Source organism: Rattus norvegicus (genome assembly GCF_036323735.1).
Source record: "Rattus norvegicus strain BN/NHsdMcwi chromosome Y unlocalized genomic scaffold, GRCr8 chrY_unlocalized_14, whole genome shotgun sequence".
NCBI lineage: Eukaryota > Metazoa > Chordata > Mammalia > Rodentia > Muridae > Rattus > Rattus norvegicus.
The window spans coordinates 666,945-687,371 of NW_026947372.1; the positions used below are offsets into that span (position 1 = coordinate 666,945).

General features: G+C 36.2%; 1 long non-coding RNA gene across 6 annotated transcripts in view; it reads left to right on the forward strand.

The window, feature by feature from the left end:
- LOC134484593 (uncharacterized) overlaps positions 1–20,427 on the forward strand; it is a 67,261-nt gene that overhangs the window by 31,007 nt on the left and 15,827 nt on the right. Inside the window, exons 2-3 of one of the 6 annotated variants that reach the window (XR_010062077.1) lie at positions 1,273–1,330; positions 3,805–6,235. This is a non-coding gene — a long non-coding RNA (uncharacterized LOC134484593). The other 5 variants (XR_010062081.1, XR_010062078.1, XR_010062076.1 and 2 more) reach the window with 5 other exon arrangements.

Below are 20,427 nucleotides of genomic sequence, written 5' to 3' on the forward strand. Positions count from 1 at the left end.
TTACTGGGCCTCAAGCCATTCCTCTCCCTTCCCATCATCCTGTATCTTTTGTATGGCCTGAAAAAAGAATCATGGTAAAATATCCAAAAGCCTGAAGTCTCACCCTTGGAACACAGGAAGGTAGATATTCCAAAAATGATACCTAATGGGACTACAGAACCGCATGCTATAGTCCATGCTGTCCTTTGATTTACTGATGTCAGGTAATTTTTGCATAAAATAAAAATTTGGGAGTTTATCACTTGAAGTAGGAACACAATATTTACACTATTACATTCACTCTTTAGCTTGAGCAGCTTTGTTGCGAAAATCATTGCAAAAAACTAGAATTGCAAAACAGAATTTTTGAGTACATATTCAGGAATATCTATAATGTGCCCTATCAAGGAATGAACAATTAGTAAATGAAATACAAAATCCACTCAATTAAATATCTGTAGGGAAACAATGGCCTTTGGGAAACAGATAGAACTTAGGAAATTGAACTGTTTGTCACAGGAATGGAACTGGGAATAAAATTATAATCCAGAAGATTGTCCTACATCCCATGTTCCTAGATCTTTTCTACACATGCGAAACCCGTAATAACTTTCTCCATTCAGAGCATGTAACCACTAATAAAGCAAAGAGAACTGTCTAGCTTTAGAGTGATGTTCTACATAAATGTGTCCACTGTGTCAAAGGAGACACACCTGGAAAGGTCACCTTAGAATCTGGTCAATATAAAGAAAGCTCTTTAGCAGGTAGGCCATGGCAGTTCTCAGTGACATCATCATTAGGCTGGCCCTGAAAAATCTCTTGTATACTGGAGATCCCTAGCTTCTCCTGTGATGTCACAGTGTTTTCCAGACTGCAACTGCCTCTCAGACATTCATTCAGTACCTCTAGGGTTTATTAATTGGCCTTTATTTCAGTGTAAACAGCTATTTGTGAGGAAGATCAAAGAAGATGTAGATATCAGAGATGGGGAGAAGGAAGTTGGCCTAGGAAGTTTTAGTTTAAAAAACGAAGAAATATGTGGTACATGGGAAAGCACAAGGAGTGCTGTGTAGGGGTTGTGAGGGTTCACTGAACACATAGCCTTGATCTGAGCCTTCCCCATATGGGATTCAGGAAGTGGGAGCCTCTCGGTAGCATCTGGATTTCATTGCTTGTTATGGTTCCTGGAAGTCAGAGGTTGTTTATCATTAATTTCTTTATTCCAAAAGTCAGGTATTCGGAAGTTTACAGTTGTTTTTCTGAGAGCTAATGGCTTTCATTCTTTTTCCCCAGGAAAAATAGTCCTGAGGAAGGAGGGACAACAAGTATTGTATCGTCATGTCATCTCAAGGTAAACTCCTCCTTGATTTGGATTCCTATAGTGCACTTTGTTTCTGACACAGATATCTGTGACAGAGATGTGCATCTAGTTCAGACATCATCATCTCAGTCTTTCCACTAGTATTTCTCTGATTACCATTCCCTGATACATACCCTTTAGATTTCTGTGTCAATATGTGTGATTCATTGACAGTTTTCTTTTCTTTTAACTCTATCATTTCTTTAGGAATTTTTATTGCGTTTCTAATTGGATACTTCTATATTTACATTTCAAATGTAATTTCCTTTCTCAGTTTCCTGTCCATAAGAGCCCTAACCTGCCCCCCCTCCCCTTTTTCAATAACCCCCCTTACTGCCTCTTGACAGTCCATTGAACTGGGAATCAAATCTAGGGAGGACCAAGGGCCTCTTTTTTCATTGGTGTCACGAAGGCCATCTTCTGCTACATTTGCAGTTGGAGACATTGGTCTGCCCATGAGCAGTCTTTGAATATTGATTTAGTACCAGAAAGGTTTCGTGTATTGGCATTGTCCTTGTGGGGATTAAAGCCCCATTCAGATCTTGTAATCCATTCTCAACATTTACCAACAAGAAGTCCATTTTCAGTTCATGGGTTTGCCACTATCATTTACCTCTGTATTTCACATACTCTAGCAGTGTCTCTCAGGAAATGTCTATATATGATTCCTGGCCGATTGCAGTTCTTAGGTTCATCAATTTTATATCATTTTGGTGCCAGATGTGTGTGTTTGTGTGTATATATATATATATATATATATATATATATATATATATATACACACTTTTGGTGGCTCCTACAGCTAGGTGGTTCGTTGGAATATTAACATAGAATCTGCCAAACTAGGTCAATAATGTAGAATTCAGAAATGACAATGTCAAATAGACTCCCTCCTGTAATATGAACATATTGAGTTTGAGGTTTGACTGATAAACATGTCATTCTTCTCCCTGCCTATCCTCCTGTATCTAAGGTTGCTACTTAATGACGAATAATGATAAAACATCCAAAACCCTTAATTCTGGCCATGGGAACACAGGAAGATAGGTAGTGCAGGTTTGATATCAAATGGGACTAGAGAACCGAATTCTGTAGTCCATGTTGCCCTTTGCTTTTCTGATGCCTGGTAATTTTTACATAAAAGAAGCTTTTAGGAGTTTATTAATTGAAGTGAGTACACAGTACTCACACTGTTATGCTCACTCTATAGCTGGGCACACTTTGTTGCCAAAATCACTTTGTTGCAGATAATGGAATAGGAAAAAAGAATTTTTCAGTAAACATTCAGGAATATTTATGAAGTCCCCTGTCAAGGAAAGTACAATAAGAATGTGATATACAATATTCATTTAATTAAAGGTCTGTAGGGAAAATACTGGCCTTTGTGATACATAGATAACCAAGAAAATTGAACTCTATATCTCAGGAATGAACCTGAGAAAAATAATATTATCTAGAAGAATCTTCTACACTAGATGTTCCAAAATCTTTTCTACCCATGCCAAGCCACTGACTACCTTTCTCCATCCCAAGTTTGTAACTGCTAATAAAGCAAGGAGAAATCTCTAGCTTTAGAGAGATGGAGTACATCAAGGTTTCTACTGTGTCACATGAGACATACGTGGAATGGGCACCCTTGAATCTGGTCAATGTAAGGAAAGATGTTTAACAGGTAAGCCATGGCACATCACAATGACATAAACAGTAGGCCCTCCCTGAAACATCTATTGAAACCTGGAGAGGACTACCTTCTTCTGTGATGTCACAAGTGTTGTCGTGACTGCAACTCCCTTCAGATATCCCTTCAGTACCTCTAGTGTTTACTAATTTAACTCTAATCGAGAGTAAACAGTCATTGTGGAGTGAGAAGGAAGAGGATGATGAGATCAGAGATGGGAAGAAGGAAGGTGGTCTTCTGTCTTGTTATAAAAAAAGGATGAAATACATGGTACTTCGGAAAGCTCAGTGAGTCCTTGTAGGAGTTGAGTAGGATCACTGAAGAGATAGACTTGTTCTGAGCCTTCTGCATATGGGAATCTAGAGCTGCGAGCCTCTCAGAAACATCTGGACTTCGCAGTTCTTATGGCTCCTGGAAGTCAGAGTTTTTATATCATTCATTTCTTTATTCCAAATGCCAAGAATTTTGAAGGTAACAGATGTTTTACTGAGAGCTCATTGCATTTATTCTTTTTGTCAATTATAAAAAGGTCCTAAGTAAGAAATAAAAGGCAAGTATTGTGTCCTCTGCTCAGAGTAAACTTCTCCATGCTTTGGATACCAATAGTGCAGTTTCTCTCTTACACTAATACCTTGGAGAGAGAAGCGCTTCTAGTTGAGACTTCATGATCTCAGACTTTCCACTAGTATTTCCACTGACTAACACTTTAGATTTCTGAGTCAATTGGTGAGATATACTTGCCGGATTCCTTTCTTTCATTTCTTCCATTTTTTCTTTATTTTTTTAGAAAAACTCTCAAAACTCATCCTGGCTGACAATGTAGATTAGACGCATCAGATGAAATGAATTGAAAAACTCTCCTGGGAATGAAAGTGGTAAGGAAATCACATTGATGTATCCTAAATGCAGTGCTAAGAGCAATATTCAGACTAGTCTGTGGAGATGCTGCTGTCATCAGAGACCACAGACAATTAGTGGAGAATGATTCAGCATTAAACTGGGAATGGAAGATGATGGTTGATATTGTTCTAGTAGATCTCACTACATTAAAAAGTGTTTCTTCCAGATAACTGAATGATTATTGTAAAGCAAATCCCGGAATGAACTTATGAGACCCACCATCAGCCTGTCAAATAATGTGCGAAAGAAGAAATCTGTGTCTCTCCAGGGACAAATTGTTGCTTTCAAACCAACAGTAAAGTGTCCATTCTATGAATGATACATTGATATATACACATTATAGAAGGATGGATACAGAGTTTCTTCAGGTCCATGAATGAGGTATTCAGCAGTTGACCTGGATCAGAAATGAAGGTAATTTTTGCCGACTCTTCAGACTTGAGCTCCTTCACTAGGATCCCCATGATTGAAGAAAAGAACAAACTTCAGACAACTTGTCTCAGATTTTTATGTAGTTAAGATTGCCTGGTCTTGGTCCTCGGAAGGAAGGATATCTTGCTTTCCAATTCTTGTTTATCCTATAATCCTCTCTGCTGCATTCATGCAAATAGATTACTGTGCATTTCTTTAATAGGTTACAATTGCTATTTTAATTATGTTGCCAAGAACTATAGAAAAAAAGAAGGACTGTATCAAAGCATCATATGAAAATCCGACTAAGATAATGTGGCCATTGGAAATTTGTAACTGACCTGAAACTCTTACTAGAGACAAAATGCCATAAAAGGTCTTCTCTAGATATCTGGTGCAGTAGTTGGTGTTCCCCAACAGACAGTAAAGGATGAATCTCTCTGTACAGAGAAATCGGACTAGTCACAATGATCACAGACTATGGAACACATAATTTAACAATGACTGACTATTTTTAAAGTCCTAGAATCCATTAGTTTATTAGTCCAAAAGGCAAGATGTCTTATCTGGTCATTGACATATGGATAAATATTCAGTATGCAGGTTCTAATGTCTATGAGGATTTGGTATCACTGTGAGTGCAAAAATGAAAAAGTAAAGGCTTCTTTCTTCCATGTTTTCTACGGGGATTCAAATAGAATGCATGGTTTAGAATACATTGGGTTTGCCATTCTCAAATAGACCAATATCTTCAAATGAACATTCTTTTCTTGGAAGCTGCACCCTGTCAGCATGGCTCACGTGTATGTGAACTGCAAGATCTAGTCTGGGAAGGCGGTCCTGTTCATCGATCCCACCTGCCCCTAATACTGAAATACCCAAGACTTCCTCAATCAACTCCTTTGCAAACATGGTCTTCTGGGATTTGAAGACATTACATCTACTAACAACACCAATGAAATTCAAGATTACTTTCAACAGCTCCCTGGAGTGAGAATTGTTCCTTGGGTCCTTATATGTAGAGAAAGACTGCATAGGCAGACACAGTGATCTAATCTACCTGCAACAGAATTAAGAGATGATGATGTGGCTGAAGCAGATTGGAGCTCTGCATTTATTAAAGGGATGGCAGTAAAAGCCCATGCTGACAGCAGACATTCAGACATGCTGAAGCCATGCTGAGACTTGATGTTTGTCACAGATGATGTCAGTATTTTCTTATGACTGGGATTTTCAACAAATTGGCTTTCATTCTATTCCTCATTCCAAAAAATCTTTTGCTGTAGGCCTCAAACCATGGGGCAGGGAAACTTAAGAGACAACAGAGGATTGATAATCCAGTCTTCATTCACTGACTTGTCTCTACCTCTAAGTCCATGTTTCACAATCCAGTGCATTTAAATCTCCAGGGAATCAGTTACTGTTTCTCTACCATGCTGGTCTGCTGAAGTCATTTTACAGAAGTCCACTTCCAAGTAATTATTAAAGCAATGAATATTTTGAAGTTGTTTATGATCTACACACAGGCTTTTTACGCCCCAAGCATGTACCATCCCACTTCTGCATTTGCAGCTCTCAGCCAGTGTTCTCGACCTATCCATCCAGCAACCCTTAGATTCCACACTTTGTATGAGGATAATATTTGAAAAAACAGAAGAATAGCTGTAGCATAGTTGTTCTTCACTGAAGCCATATTAACACAGACGGCAGAGCATATGATGCATTCATCTCTGTTTGTAGTGTTTAATTCCCCGTAAAGTCCCAAACAATTGAGAGTTGATTCTGTCAGAGTACCAGCAAAGTCAAAAAGGAAATGCAAAATTTCAGAATTCTCCTTCCAAAGATGTTTTGAAAGAAGTTGTTTGCAAAACACTGTCTTAATAAATTTATTCCATTCTCACTTTGATATTTTGCTTTGATGTCTTGAAGTGATGTTTAATTATCACTGAAATGCAGGTCCCCTCTATAGTCTCCAGTATGAAGAATTCATTCCTCAAAAGGATGTATCTGCAGATGCCTGAAAAAATAATAGAAAGAATATTTCTTGATAAAGATCTAGGTTAAAGTTGAAACATCCTACCACAAAGATACATATAAGAAGTTCATTTGACATTGACCTTATGTTATGCAGAAATTCTTCACATATTCCCTCTATCGTTGGGGTTTAATTAATCTCCAATGAATAGTTCACAATGAAGAGTAGCCTTTAGAATCATTTTACCCTTTTCAGTAATAGTTTTAAGCAAATGGAACACTAAAAGATCACAAAGAAGAAATGGTTATAATCAAAAGATACATGTGGGACAGTCTAACTCTCATGGTCAAGATGACTTTGCACATACTCCTTATGGTCATGGATTGCTCTCATAATACTCTGCAGAAGGTTGTTCCTACTGCCTCACTTTAAGGTCCAGGAATTCCAAGCTACCAGAGCTGTTCAAGTTCCCTTACAATGCACTTGAAAGCCACATATGCTTAGGAACTTTTGATGTGCTTTAGCTCTATTTTCAGGTTTTTTTAAGCCTCTACCAAATAGCAAGCTGTCCTTTTTACCCCCTTCTCAACACCTCTAAATCTGCCCTAACTCAATTTGTCAATTGACATTAGTCATAGCTCATCACCCCAAATATGCACTCATCTTACTGTGTTTTTAACATCCTGCCTGCTACACCAATGGCCACTCCATACCAGATCTCACATGACTGGTAACTCTTGCTCCACCCTAAATCCTTTCTCCATCCTTGTGTCTACTAGCCTGTTGGTAGAAATCCACACAACTGATTGGCCAAGAGCATCTTTATTGAACTATACAGAATCAATTTGGGAACAGGACCTTCAGTGTTCGCAGGATGATTCCCGATCTAAGAATCAAAACGATAGCAAACAAGACTCAATCCATGTCTCTGGTTTTGGGACGGAGATAGAGCACTTAGATTCAGAGTTGAAATTTAAATAATTATAATATATATGTAGTATTAATTATGCCAGGATAAAAGGATCCAAAAAGTGGAAATGGGCAACATTAAAGGCAAGAGAAAAATCCCTAGTACAGCAAACAATGTGGACCTGTTAGAAAGACTGGTCTCTTTCCAGCCATCTGAATTTGTACTTGAAATTCTTCTAACCACTCTTGATCTCTGCATGTAGAAAAGAACAAAAAGAAAAAGAAAACAAAATAAAACAAAAAATCATTAAAATGAAACCAAAAGCAAAAGAAATAGCTAATCAACCCAATCCTAAAAGAAGAGGACCGAGTGAAGATTGCTTGAGGTCCTCATTTTTAACTACAACTACAAGTCACCAATAGCTTTCAATGCAAAAGTTTGTCATTATTTTATTTGAAAGTTCTCTGTGGGTCAAAGAAACAAGGTTTATAAGCTGCAACAACAGGAAAGAGAAAAAAATCATACTGTAGAGCTCAACACTGATATTACTATGGTGACTGTGGGCAATGCAGAGAATATTGGTGTTTGACAATGGGTCTTGTGGTTTTCTATATGCTGGCAATATCTATGACTCTGAAATGAATTAGAGTCATCACCAAATCATCACTAAATGAACTGCTCCTTTATTTGGAGCACAAGATCTGGCAAACTGTTGACTGACTATGATTTTTAACTTGGATCTAGCCTCTGTGGTAAAGCTAAGGCTTCTGATGGAAAATCCTCCACCAAAATACTGGACTATCAATTGTGCTGCCAGCCAAAAACCAAGTCCTGACTCTACCCTGCAATCCAGAAGAGGTTTCAAAGTGTCAAACATAACAATATTTTAATTGTGGCTTTGTCTTTTTTTCACTTTTTATTTTAAATAAAGTGTGATTTCTGGCATAATTCCTTCTAAGTTCTTCCTCACATAGAACTTCACTTTTGACCTCAAATTCCATTCATGAAGGGGTACTCTTATCTTTCGTTGGCTAAGTTTTCTATTTTGCTTTTATGGCTTGCTGTGATTGCTTATTGTGACTGTCTAAATGATGCATTATTGAGCAACTGACTCCATAAGAATGGCTTGCGGGCATCAGTATTTTGCATTTTCTTGATGGTTAGTTTATGTAAGGTGACTTAGCCCACTGTGGATGGTAACAGCACTAGTAAGCTGAGGAGGTTACAGAGAAAAGGTAGCTGAGCAGATTAGTAAGCAGAGTTCCTCTTTATTTTCATGCTGCTGCCTTGTGTTCTTTTCTTGGATTCCATTGATTATGAACTGGAACTTGTAAGGTGAATTAAACCTTCAATTTCCCACACTGGCATTTTTATGTTTACTATAACATAGTCGTACTAACTGGAACATTTGGCATTTTCTTGAGATCTGATCCGATAGTCCATCCTCCTGCTGGCATGTAACCTACCCTTTTAAATTAATAAATAAATCCAAGTCACTCCAAACTTTTGACATATTCACTCTGCCAACAAAATCACACTGTGTATGTAACTTACTTTTAATCTCATATTTTTCCTCCCACATTTTTTCTCTTTAAAATTATCTCCCTAAACATGTTAGCACTTTGTCGTTTTAAGTTATCTTATGTCCCATAGAAATAGTATAGTCAAATTTTTGATTTTCATAAAAGTGGGTGATTTGTTGTAGTAAAATATTCTAATCAATATTTATTGCATTAACTTTATTAATGAATCAAAAATTGACATTATTATACTATCTAGTTATCCTTAAAACTATAAAAGATTTGGTTCATTCAAGGCTTTAAGGTCCTTCAGAACATCAGCTAGAACGTTCTTATGTATAATCTGGATGTATCATGGTTACTTCATATGTCTTCTAACTCACAGTGTTCTTTCTAACAATGCGAATTCAGGGTATTTGATATATATTTTAAGAGTGTTTAAGTGGAATATTTCCCTGATGACTCGCCCATAGTTTGAAATTGGAAAACAAAAAGATAACGTGTTTTGAGTGTTCACTTTGAATTCTACTATTTCATGAATGCATTTTCAGCTTTAAGAAACTTAATCTTTTAAAGAAAAATTGTCTCTATTCAGGATCACGTCTAGCTAATTCATAGTGGTCTTTGCATTTTAAATACTTTCATCCACAATATTTTGTTTTATATTTTCAGAGTATTGTGAGGGGAATTTCACCCATATTTCCTCACAGTATGGTTTGGATTGGCATAAAGGAGGCTAAGGAATGTTGTGTGTTCGTATGATATTCTGCTTTTATGACCATATTTTTCAGTCTTAAGAGACTGACACATTTTTAGAGTTTTTAAAATGGTATCATGACATCTGCAAATGAGAACATTTTCATTTCTTCATTTTTCATTTGTATTCCCTGGATCTTCTTCGGTTGTCATATTGCTCTGGCTAAAATTACACATACTGTAATACATAGTTGTGAAACCAGTGTATATTCTTGTCTTCTTCCTGCTTGTAGTGGAACTGTTTGAATTTTTCTCTCTTTAGCACGATGCTTGTGCTGGGCTTCTTGTACCTTGACTTTATTATGTTGAACTATATCCTCCATATCTACAGCTTCCCCAGGACGAATCAAACTTTTATGTTGGGATTTGAAGAAAGCTTATCTGGTAGAAGATTATTTTTAATGTTGACTTGAATCTGTTCACAAGTATTTTATTGAGAATATGTGTGTATATGTGTAAATTAGTGTGTAATTCTCTCTCTTCCTCTCTTTGTGTCAGTCGTTTGTAACTCTTTCTCCATCTCTCATTACCTTCCCTTTTGCCTCATTGTCCCCATGTCTCATTCTCTCTCTCCTTATTTTGTCTGTCATTGTTAGATAATACCAGATTCAAAATACAATTTTAATGTATTCAATCCTTTTGTCTACTTTATTGAATAGTCTTAGACACTTTAAATGCTATTTAAATGTATATTCATTTCTTTTCAACTGAATACATGTGGTCCTATGATATTTCAGGTGGGAGAAATTAAAAACCTGATTCTTTGTAATTGTTTAGTATAGAGCTTTTTAAATTATGCAAAATGAGCTGATTTAATATTGGTATATAAATACATCTAGTATTTACTGTCACTTCCAATCCCGACCAGCAGGAAAGGAGAGACACCACACATTCTTCTCAAAGCAGTTTTTTCAGGAACCCTTTTGTCTGCAAGCAGGAACAATGCCTTCATCCAGCCCCCGAGCCCACTCCCTTGTATCCTCCCTCAACCACCTCAACCATCCAGTCTGCGTGACCTCCATTCCTAGGTCCACGTCACATGGTCTGATATATCGTCATGGTGCGCCTGTGCAGCTCTCACGATGGGGCATGGCTTAATTTCAGGTGCTATTAATGAGACGCGGCAGCAGTCCCGGGCTCCATTTTGGGATTGCCGCTATACCCGCTCCCCACAGTAAATCCGAATGCTTTAAAAAAATTCTAGATTTTGGACTGTAAATATAAATAATCTGTGTTTTCTCCATGTTTCCGATTTTCTCTTTCATTTTATTAATTCAAACCTTTCATTACCTAACATGGCCAGAGGTTATGACGATCCTGTTAATACTTTCCAAGAGTGACCCCTTCCTTTCATTCATTATATTGTCTACATTTGTCTACATTTTATTGATTTCAGCCATGATGAGTTGGATATACATGCTATACCCCTTCCCCAAGGCTAAAAAGCCATCCTGAAACAAGATGCAAAGAGACTATAGGTCCCCAAAATTGTGGATGGGATCAGACATAAAGCGTCTTCTTGATACAAGAGGTGCTGCCCTCATGTCACATAGCAGCTGTGGTTTCCTGCAAAGCTTCAAGCCAGTCAACAGTCAAGAATGCAGTGAAAAGGCCTAAAAACTGCTGTACATAACTGACATACTATGGACAGTAAGTATCTTCAGTTGGAGGGTTGAAAAATTATTTGTAAGGGTTTATAATAGAGTTATTAAACAGTACTTTAATGTAGAAGATATACAAATTTAGGATTCAAAGAAATAGAGTGAGTGGGCAAAATAAATGGAAAGATTATCATCAAAATTCTTTGGAAATTCTCAAAGAATAAAATATATGAACTCTATTCCTCAACATTATGTACATAGAAAATGTTTTATTATATAGGGATACTTCATGAAGCGACCTTATGATTTCTGTTGGTTAAAACAGATCTGCCAATTCTGTGAGTTGAATATGTGCATTATGTAATTTGATCTTAATAAGTTTAAAGTGGCTATTTTCAAAAATAGTAAGCATTATTTCCATGTACATGTTCAAAAACGGGCTTCAATAAATAATAATAATAGAAAAAACTAAAACACTATATATCAAGAAAACATAATTAAATTTGGCTACATGTCTAAGCAAAATATTCAAAAGTGAAGAAACTCAAGTGACTCAGAATCGAAAGTGAAATATTTATCATCCTTATACAATACAGAAATGCAAATCAAAATTATTCTGAGATTTTTTTCCTCCCTTTCAGAAATTTTAGTTTTATAACACATGAGTCAACTTATGTTTGCTGTGTTATGGGGAGAGGGGAACATTGATATTCTTCTGGTGGGAATGCAATCTTCTACAGCAACTTTGGATATCAGTATGATGTTTCTTCAGGAACATGGAAATGTATGCACCTAAAGATATAACGCGAGGAAAATATATCCAAGTGTTGATTCATGCTAGTATAGAGACTCTTGAATATTTAGAAATATTCACGTTGTTCCTTAACAAATGAATGCATAAAGAAAATGTGGTGCTTTTACAGATTGGAAAAGGAAAGCATGTAATTTTCAGGATAATGAATGGATCATGTGAAAGTCATCATAGATGAGATAATCCGGACCAAAGAGAAAAAATGGGATACATTTTCACTTTAATCTGAATATTAATTCTCCACACTGTATCAGTTTGATTAGTTTAGTGTAAAAGTCAAGGGATGTGGTCCAGACTATCCTCACTTTGTGATGAACAAATGTACTTATGGATTGCAGAGGAACACTGTCAGGTACAGGAATGTCAAATGTGAAGAGAGTGGGAAGAGTATGACAATGGAGGGAATGCAGAGATGTACAGTTAAATTGGGAGACGTTTGAGGCATTGAATGAAAACCATATGCAACAGAAATAAAAACTATTTTTTATTTAATTATGTTTTTTGTCAAACTAAAGATTTAAAGCTATAAGGACAGAAGATAAAACATTGATTGGGTGTTTCTATGTGAAATTTCAATAATAAGAAACTCACAGTACTTATGGATTTCAACTTTCAATAAAGCTATAGTACAGATAATGAAATATACAGTCCTTAAGGAGACAGATGGGAATATCTCTGCTGTTAAAAAATATTAATTATATACATTATATATGTAAAATAATCTATTTATTTGCTTACATTTCAAATGTCATTTCCCAAACTGGTCTTTCTTTCTTGAATCCCCTAAGCTATTCTGTTCCTCATTTTTCTAATATGGTGCTCCCCCATCTACATGCGCACTTCCGCTTTAGTCCTCTAACATCCCCCTTCTCTGGGATATGAAGTCTCCACAGGACCAATTGCCTCCCTTCACACATATGGCAGATGAGGCAGTTGTCTTCACCATATACTCTGCTATTTGTGTAGCACAAGTCTTCGACTGGGCAAAGCATACTCTAGGATGTGGAAAATTTCCTGAGGCTCTGAAGGTTATATTTAGTTGATACTGTTATTCTTCAAATTGGGTTGCAATCCCCTCCAGATACTTAAGGCATTCCCCTAACTCTTCTTTTGTGGCTGTCAGGTGCTCTCAAATGCTTAGGTGTTTCTGCATCTGTCACAGTCAGGTGATGGCAGAGCCCCTCAGAGGGCAAACATATTAGGGTCTTATCTGTAAGCACATTTGAAATCAGGAATAGGGCCAGGATTTAGAGTCTGTGGAAAAAATGTTTCTTATGGTGGTGTGTCTCTGAAGGGCCTTTCCTTCAGTTTTTGCTCTGTTTTTGTATTTGTCTTTTTTTAGACCTTGGATGTATATAGGATAAAGATATTGAATTGTGTGGGAAGCACCATTCCTTCACTGGTGGGCACGTCTAGCTACAGGAGGCAGTCTCTAATGGTTCTATCTCTTTGCTGCTTGGTATTTCAACTACCATCATCCCATTAGGTTTATCAGAACCTCTTGCATCCCTGGCACCTGGGACTTTCCTGGGGAAACCCAAGTTCACCACCAACCACTGATGTTTATTGTCATTTATTACACTTTTCCTCTGGAATTCTCTCCTGTCTCTTTTCATTGTTGCAACTCCCCCCACTTTGTCCATCATTCTCTACCTCTAAATAAGTCCCTCCGTCCCTCTGTCTTCCATGATTATTTTGTTCTCCCTTCTAAGTTGTTTGCAAGGATTCGCAATCTGGCCTCCTAACATGTTACCTTTCATGTGATAAATGCTCTCAATAATGGGAGTTCTGAGCTTTATGGCTAACATCCATTTGTCACTAAGTTCATCCCATGTTATGTCCTTTTTGATCTCTGTTACTTCACTAATTTCCAGCACCATCCCTTTGCCTACAAAGTTCTTGGTGTCCTCATTTTTAATACCTTAGTAGTGTTCCTTTGTTTAAATATAGCACACTTTCTCTATTTATTCCTCAGTGGAGTTGAGGTAAATCACGCTTGCGCCCAGCATTCGACTATTGTAAGTAAGGCTGTTGTGAACCTGTTCAACCTCATGTCCTTTTTGTATGTGGATCAAGGTTGAGTATATGTGTTGAAGTGAGTGGTAAAGCTGGGTCTTCAGGTAAAGCTATTTGCAATTTTCTCTGAACGTCCATATTGCTATCCAAAGTGGCTCTACAGGTACTAATAACACCAGCAGTGAGGGAGTGTTCCATTTGTCTACATCCTAGCTTACTCTGCTACTGCATCAGTTTTTTATCTTAGTCATTGAAATTGGTGTAATGTAGAATCTCTGGTTCATTTTGATTTGCCTTTTTCAGATAAGTATGGATGCTGAACATTTCTTGATGTTTTTCTCAGCTATTGAGGTACCTCAGTTGAGAATTCTTGGTTTAGCACTCTAACCAATTTTAAAAGTTTGGATATTTATTTGTCTGGGACATTAAGTAAGGGGATATCAATGTGGAGGGGACAATCACTATAAAAGGTGAGGGGTAGAGGTTAGCGGTGATGGACAGGAAAGTAGACAATATCATCTGTGATCTTTAATCAGTGTAAATATGCATGTATGTATGTATGTATGTATGTATGAATGTATGTATGTATGTATGTATCTATCTATCACTCTGATCTATCACATATTGCAGTACTTTGATATATTTTCTCCCTCACATAGGTCTAGTATTATCCTCTAATAATATCACATGCTGGAAAAGCTAATTAGTTATGTTTCATGCTAAAAGGTATACAGTCACATAACTAAAGTAAATATTTGTGTTTTTATGAAATAGTTGAGAAATTTGATAGCATAAAAATTAATTATCTTTATTGAATCTGTTTTCTGAACTGAAATTTAACCTGAATCAAAATTTATAAAGCAGCTTTTAAAATTCTTGAGTACTAATGTATACATCAGAATTGTTTCATAAAATTAGAAAATAGAGTGCATTTGTATGTTACATATATACACGTACAGACACATATATATATGTACACACATATATAAACATATATATATACACACACACACACACACACATATATACATGTGGCCACATACACATATATACAAATATATACATATATACATATACAAATATAAATATATGTACAATATATAAACATATGTCCTTATGTACTCATACACATATAGACATACACATACATACATACATACATACATACATACATGCATACATACATACATACATGCTTTTAAAAAGCAAAATCCTTGCTTTGAAAGAATTTCCCTAGGCATGTATATGGTTTAGCCAAATAAGAGAAAAATGATGTTATTGCTAAATGGCTCTGTCTTAGTACTCATTTCTGCTTGTTTAACATGATGATGGTTCTACCAATCCGACTTCTATGTACTTGGGGATTGAAATGATGTCCTTTACTTCTCTAACTCACTCATACACTTTCTCCAAAAATAAGTGATTCCTTATCCCTACAACTAGATGCCATGTGCCTTTAGCCAAACATAATAGGAATAATAAAATAGGAGCTTCACATCTTGCAAACATTAGTTTATAAACTTGCTTGAAATCATAGTTTTGATAATTATCATTTTGATCAAAGGCACCATCAGGCTTACACATTCAAAAACACCTTGTTTTCACCTTTTTTAACTAACTTTATTTTATTACATACAAGGGTAAGAATAAGTAACTGCTATTGAGGTGGTTTTAAGAGTTTGCAGTACCATTAAAGCTCACAGGTTTTTAAACTTCTTATTTTGTAAACATGGTCAAAGCGTCTCCTCTGATCACATATTGGATTACCCATTTCACCATTAGCGGCAATAGCTATAAAGGATTGGAATAGTCTCTATCCCTCTGAGGAGAAAATGATGTACAGGATTACTCAGCAACAGTAATATATTTGTAGCAGCAAACGTTTCAAACACCTTATATATTTCCAAGGGAAATCTGGCAATACAGACTATGACAAACAAATAAAGCAGCAGGAACAATGTTTTGCATCTTGAGTCTCTGTTGATCTTCAATTCCCTGAGAGAACCACAACATAGAATGTCTCTCTGTCCAGGTTACTGACAGAAGCCTGGCTGTTATACTAGATTGTGCCACTGCTGCTCTTTCCTGTTTGTTATGACAAGTCTACAGACCAGAACTACTAGTGTATTCATGAAATGTTTGCTAATGGAACAAGCTGCCTATTCCAACTTGAGAACTGAAATTCTGGTTTCCAGAGAACACAGATGGGAGTTGCTCCAATGAACCTTTCTAAAGAGGGACACCACCCCCACTCCACAATGCCCCCATCCTTTCTTTTACCGCTGGTGCCTGGAGGGCTACAGGGAGGTTAAAGATTTTAAGAGTCATCAACAAATAGTGATATTTGGAAAAAAAATAAAGTTTTAGTTTGTAGAGTTATCAGCTTTAGGCTCTCCTTGGAGTGTAATATCACTCAGGCATTTGACATATGCTGCATGGAAGGAGCCTGAGGATGCCAAGTTAATAGCAAAAAAGACAGGTATTTTCTGGTCCTGCATATATCAGTGTATATAAAGTATTTATCAACAGTGGTAAGAAGCAGGAGATTTGGGGTCTGGGAGGAGAGAGAAGGAAGATGGTTACTATGTGTAAAATGCATGGCATCTCAGCTCCATAAATTCAAAAAGAACTGGGTCAGAGAGGGTGTGACAGGCACACACCAGAGATGCTGAGTACTGTACAAAAATGATAGCGTGCTAAGTTTTGTGCTCTATATATATATTGATACAAAACTAAACCAAAGAAAACAAAAAACAAATAAAGAACCATGTGTGTGTGTAAAGATCTGCTGGAAGAAATTTGTCTGAGGCTCTCAATATTCAACACTAAATAAATAATCTCAAATAAATGATGACCCACTCACTCATGGAGATGGCCACCAAGTAATACTGGCAATAGTATTTTGAAACAGCATTGAACCCCACGGCAAGTGTTCATTACACAACATTTGGAAAATATTTGCATGTTTTTTTTTTAGTGGGAACCAAGCTCTGGTTACATGTGTTCATGCATTTGTCTGAACATTCAGCTTACTGAGGTCCAGGCTCACTGACCATTGTTTTCCCTACTGCAAGGACAGCACTGACAGCAGTGAATCATAATAAGCTTTTGTCCAGTGAATGAAGAAGGAAGTGAGGGATTAAATACCAATCAAAGAGTACACATGGAGGTATCCATGGCTTCAGCCTCATATATAGAAGAGCATGGCATTTTCTGGAATGAATAGGATGAAAGGACTTGGTCCTATGAAGTCTGGTTTCTCTAGTGTAGGGAATGCCAGAGTGTTGAGGTGTGAGTAGGCAGGCAGTAATCGTACAAAACTCACAGAAACATGGAAAGGGTCGATGGGAGAGAGGGGAAACAGGAAAGGGTATAACATTTGAAATGTAAATACAAACAATTTCCAATAAGAAAAGAAGGAAATGAGTGAGAAAGGAGCAGGAGGCTTACCTCAAAGAAATGAGAGAGCTTCTAGATGCTGGTTTAACTTAAAAGATTCAAATATCTTTGTTATATATGAAAGGCAAGGGTCAGCAGACTGTAGTATTTCATGTTTTTAAAGAAATGCAATTGAAATAATAGTTCCATTTTCTTATATGAACACACAGAATCATTGGAAAGAAAAATAGACAGCTGTTTTTATTAGATTTATTGGTTGAAGAATCATTGGCATATTTTTCAACATAGCTTGATATACTCTCAAAAAGGTTTTTATGGGATAAGACAGCAATAGAGAGTATTGGGTCAGTGTTGGGATACAGGTATCTTCCATGTATTTTCAGACACATACAAACATCCTTTTAAACTGTGAAAATATAAAGTTATTAATTGATTGAATGCAATACTATGAATATAATTCTTTATATGAAGCAGTACTATCTGTGTGTATGACTTTCACACTTAGTATAAAATTAGGAAATGAATTCATTTAAAAATTGTTAAACGTGCTGTGGTATAGTGGAGGGATGGAATCCAGGCTCTCCACTCTCTAATCGTAAAGCAAACAAGAATGTAAAGAGACAAGTGCCTCTAAGAAAAGACTCACTATAAAACTTAAAATAACCTTATACATTCAAAAGAATAATATAAATATTTTAGATATTCTAATAGGATATAAGGATTATCATTTTAGAATGGGTTCATATTTCCATACAGTATATTTTACTTAAAATTTAAAGCTCATACGTGTGCAGTTTTGTTGGTCCGTACTGTTTTCCAGCTAGCATGCATTGATCTTCTTCATTATTTACCCCTTTAATTCTAACTGACTGGTTTTTATTGCAACCTTCTTAGTTGCCAACATTTTTGTCTGTTCTGTGATAACGACAACCATTTTTGTGCGGCTGAATCTGTCAAACATGTAGAGCCAGAATAAATCTGATGTATCATGGTGAATGGAATTGCAAAAATAGCTAAAATTTACAGGATATATTTTGATATTAAGTACAGGCATAAAGGAAACTCTGTAGTACATTTATTTTTCCTAATTTGTTTCTAAATATTTTGAGATAAAAATGTAAAAGCATGTTATTTGAGAAATGAGAATACCCTATTGCTAAAGTGCCAGAAAATATAAGATACTTATTTTGAATTGCAATGGAATGCAAAATCAAATATAACAAGAATGATTTGATGGGATGGCTATTGTGTATGCAAAATTTCTATGTCACAGAATTATATCCTTACATTATTACTCCTTGGTACATTAATAAGCAAAATGACCAAACTACAGTTTATTTCTTATAGGACAGTTAAAAAAATAAAACAAAACTGTCCTTTTAAGTACTGTTAAAACTAATTTTGCATTTAATAAATACATCCTTCAGTAAGAGTAGAATGACTCATAGCGCTAAGTGCCTGCAGAACGAAAGAGGAAAGAGCATATGTCACCTGCTTGACAACACACCTAAAACTCTAGAACAAAAAGAACCAAATACAACCAGGAGGAGTAGAAGGCAGGAAATAATAAAAGTCAGAGCTGAAATCAACCAAATAGAAACAAAAAGGACCATAGAAAGAATCAAAAGAACCAAAAGTTGATTCTTTGAGAAAATCAATAACATAGATAAACCCTTAGCCAGACGAATGAGAGGACACAGAGTGTGTGTCCAAATTAACAAAATCAGAAATGAAAAGGGAGACATAACTACAGATTCAGAGGAAATTCAAAAAATCATAAGATCTTTCTATAAAAGTCTATATTCAACAAAACTTGAAAATCTGCAGGAAATGGACAATTTACTAGACAGATATCAGGTAACGAAGGTAGATCAGGAACAGATAAACTAGTTAAACAACCCCATAACTCCTAAGGAAATAGAAGCAGTCATTAAACATCTTCCAACCAAAAAGATTCCAGGTCCAGACAGGTTTAGTGCAGAATTCAATCAAACCTTCATAGAAGACCTCATACCAATATTATCCAAACTATTCCACAAAATTGAAACAGATGGAGCCCTACCGAATTCCTTCTATGAAGCCACAATTACTCTTATACCTAAACCACACAAGGACCCAACAAAGAAAGAGAAGTTCAGACCAAATTCCCTTATGAATATCGACGCAAAAATACTCAATAAAATTCTGGCAAACCGAATCCAAGAGCACATAAAAACAATCATCCACCATGATCAAGTAGGTTTCATCCCAGGCATGCAGGGATGGTTTAATATACGGAAAACCATCGACGTGACCATTATATAAAGAAACTGAAAGAACAAAACCACATGATCATTTCATTAGGTGCTGAGAACGCATTTGACACAATTCAACACCCCTTCATGATAAAAGTCCTGGAAAGAATAGGAATTCAAGGCCCATACCTAAACATGGTAAAAGTCATATACAGCAAACCAGTTGCTAAAATTAAACTAAATGGAGAGAAACTTGAAGCAATCCCACTAAAATCAGGGACTAGACAAGGCTGCCCACTCTCTCCCTACTTATTCAATATAGTTCTCGAAGTTCTAGCCAGAGCAATCAGACAACAAAAGGAGGTCAAGGGGATACAGTTTGGAAAAAAGAAGTCAAAATATAACTATTTGCAGAAGATATGATAGTATATTTAAGTGATCCCAAAATTTCACCAGAGAACTACTAAAGCTGATAGACAACTTCAGCAAAGTGGCTGGGTATGAAATTTACTCAAATAAATCAGTAACCTTCCTCTACACAAAAGAGAAAAAAGCTGAGAAAGAAATTAGGGAAACGACACCCTTCATAATAGACCCCAAATAATATAAGGTACCTCGGTGTGACTTTAACCAAGCAAGTAAAAGATTTGTACAATAAGAACTTCAAGACTCTGAAGAAAGAAATTGAAGAAGACCTCAGAAGATGGAAAGATCTTCCATGCTCATGGATTGGCAGGATTAATATAGTAAAAATGGCCATTCTACCAAAAGCAATCTACAGATTCAATGCAATCCCCATCAAAATTCCAATCCAATTCTTCAAAGAGTTAGACAGAACAATTTGCAAATTCATCTGGAATAACAAAAAACCCAGGAT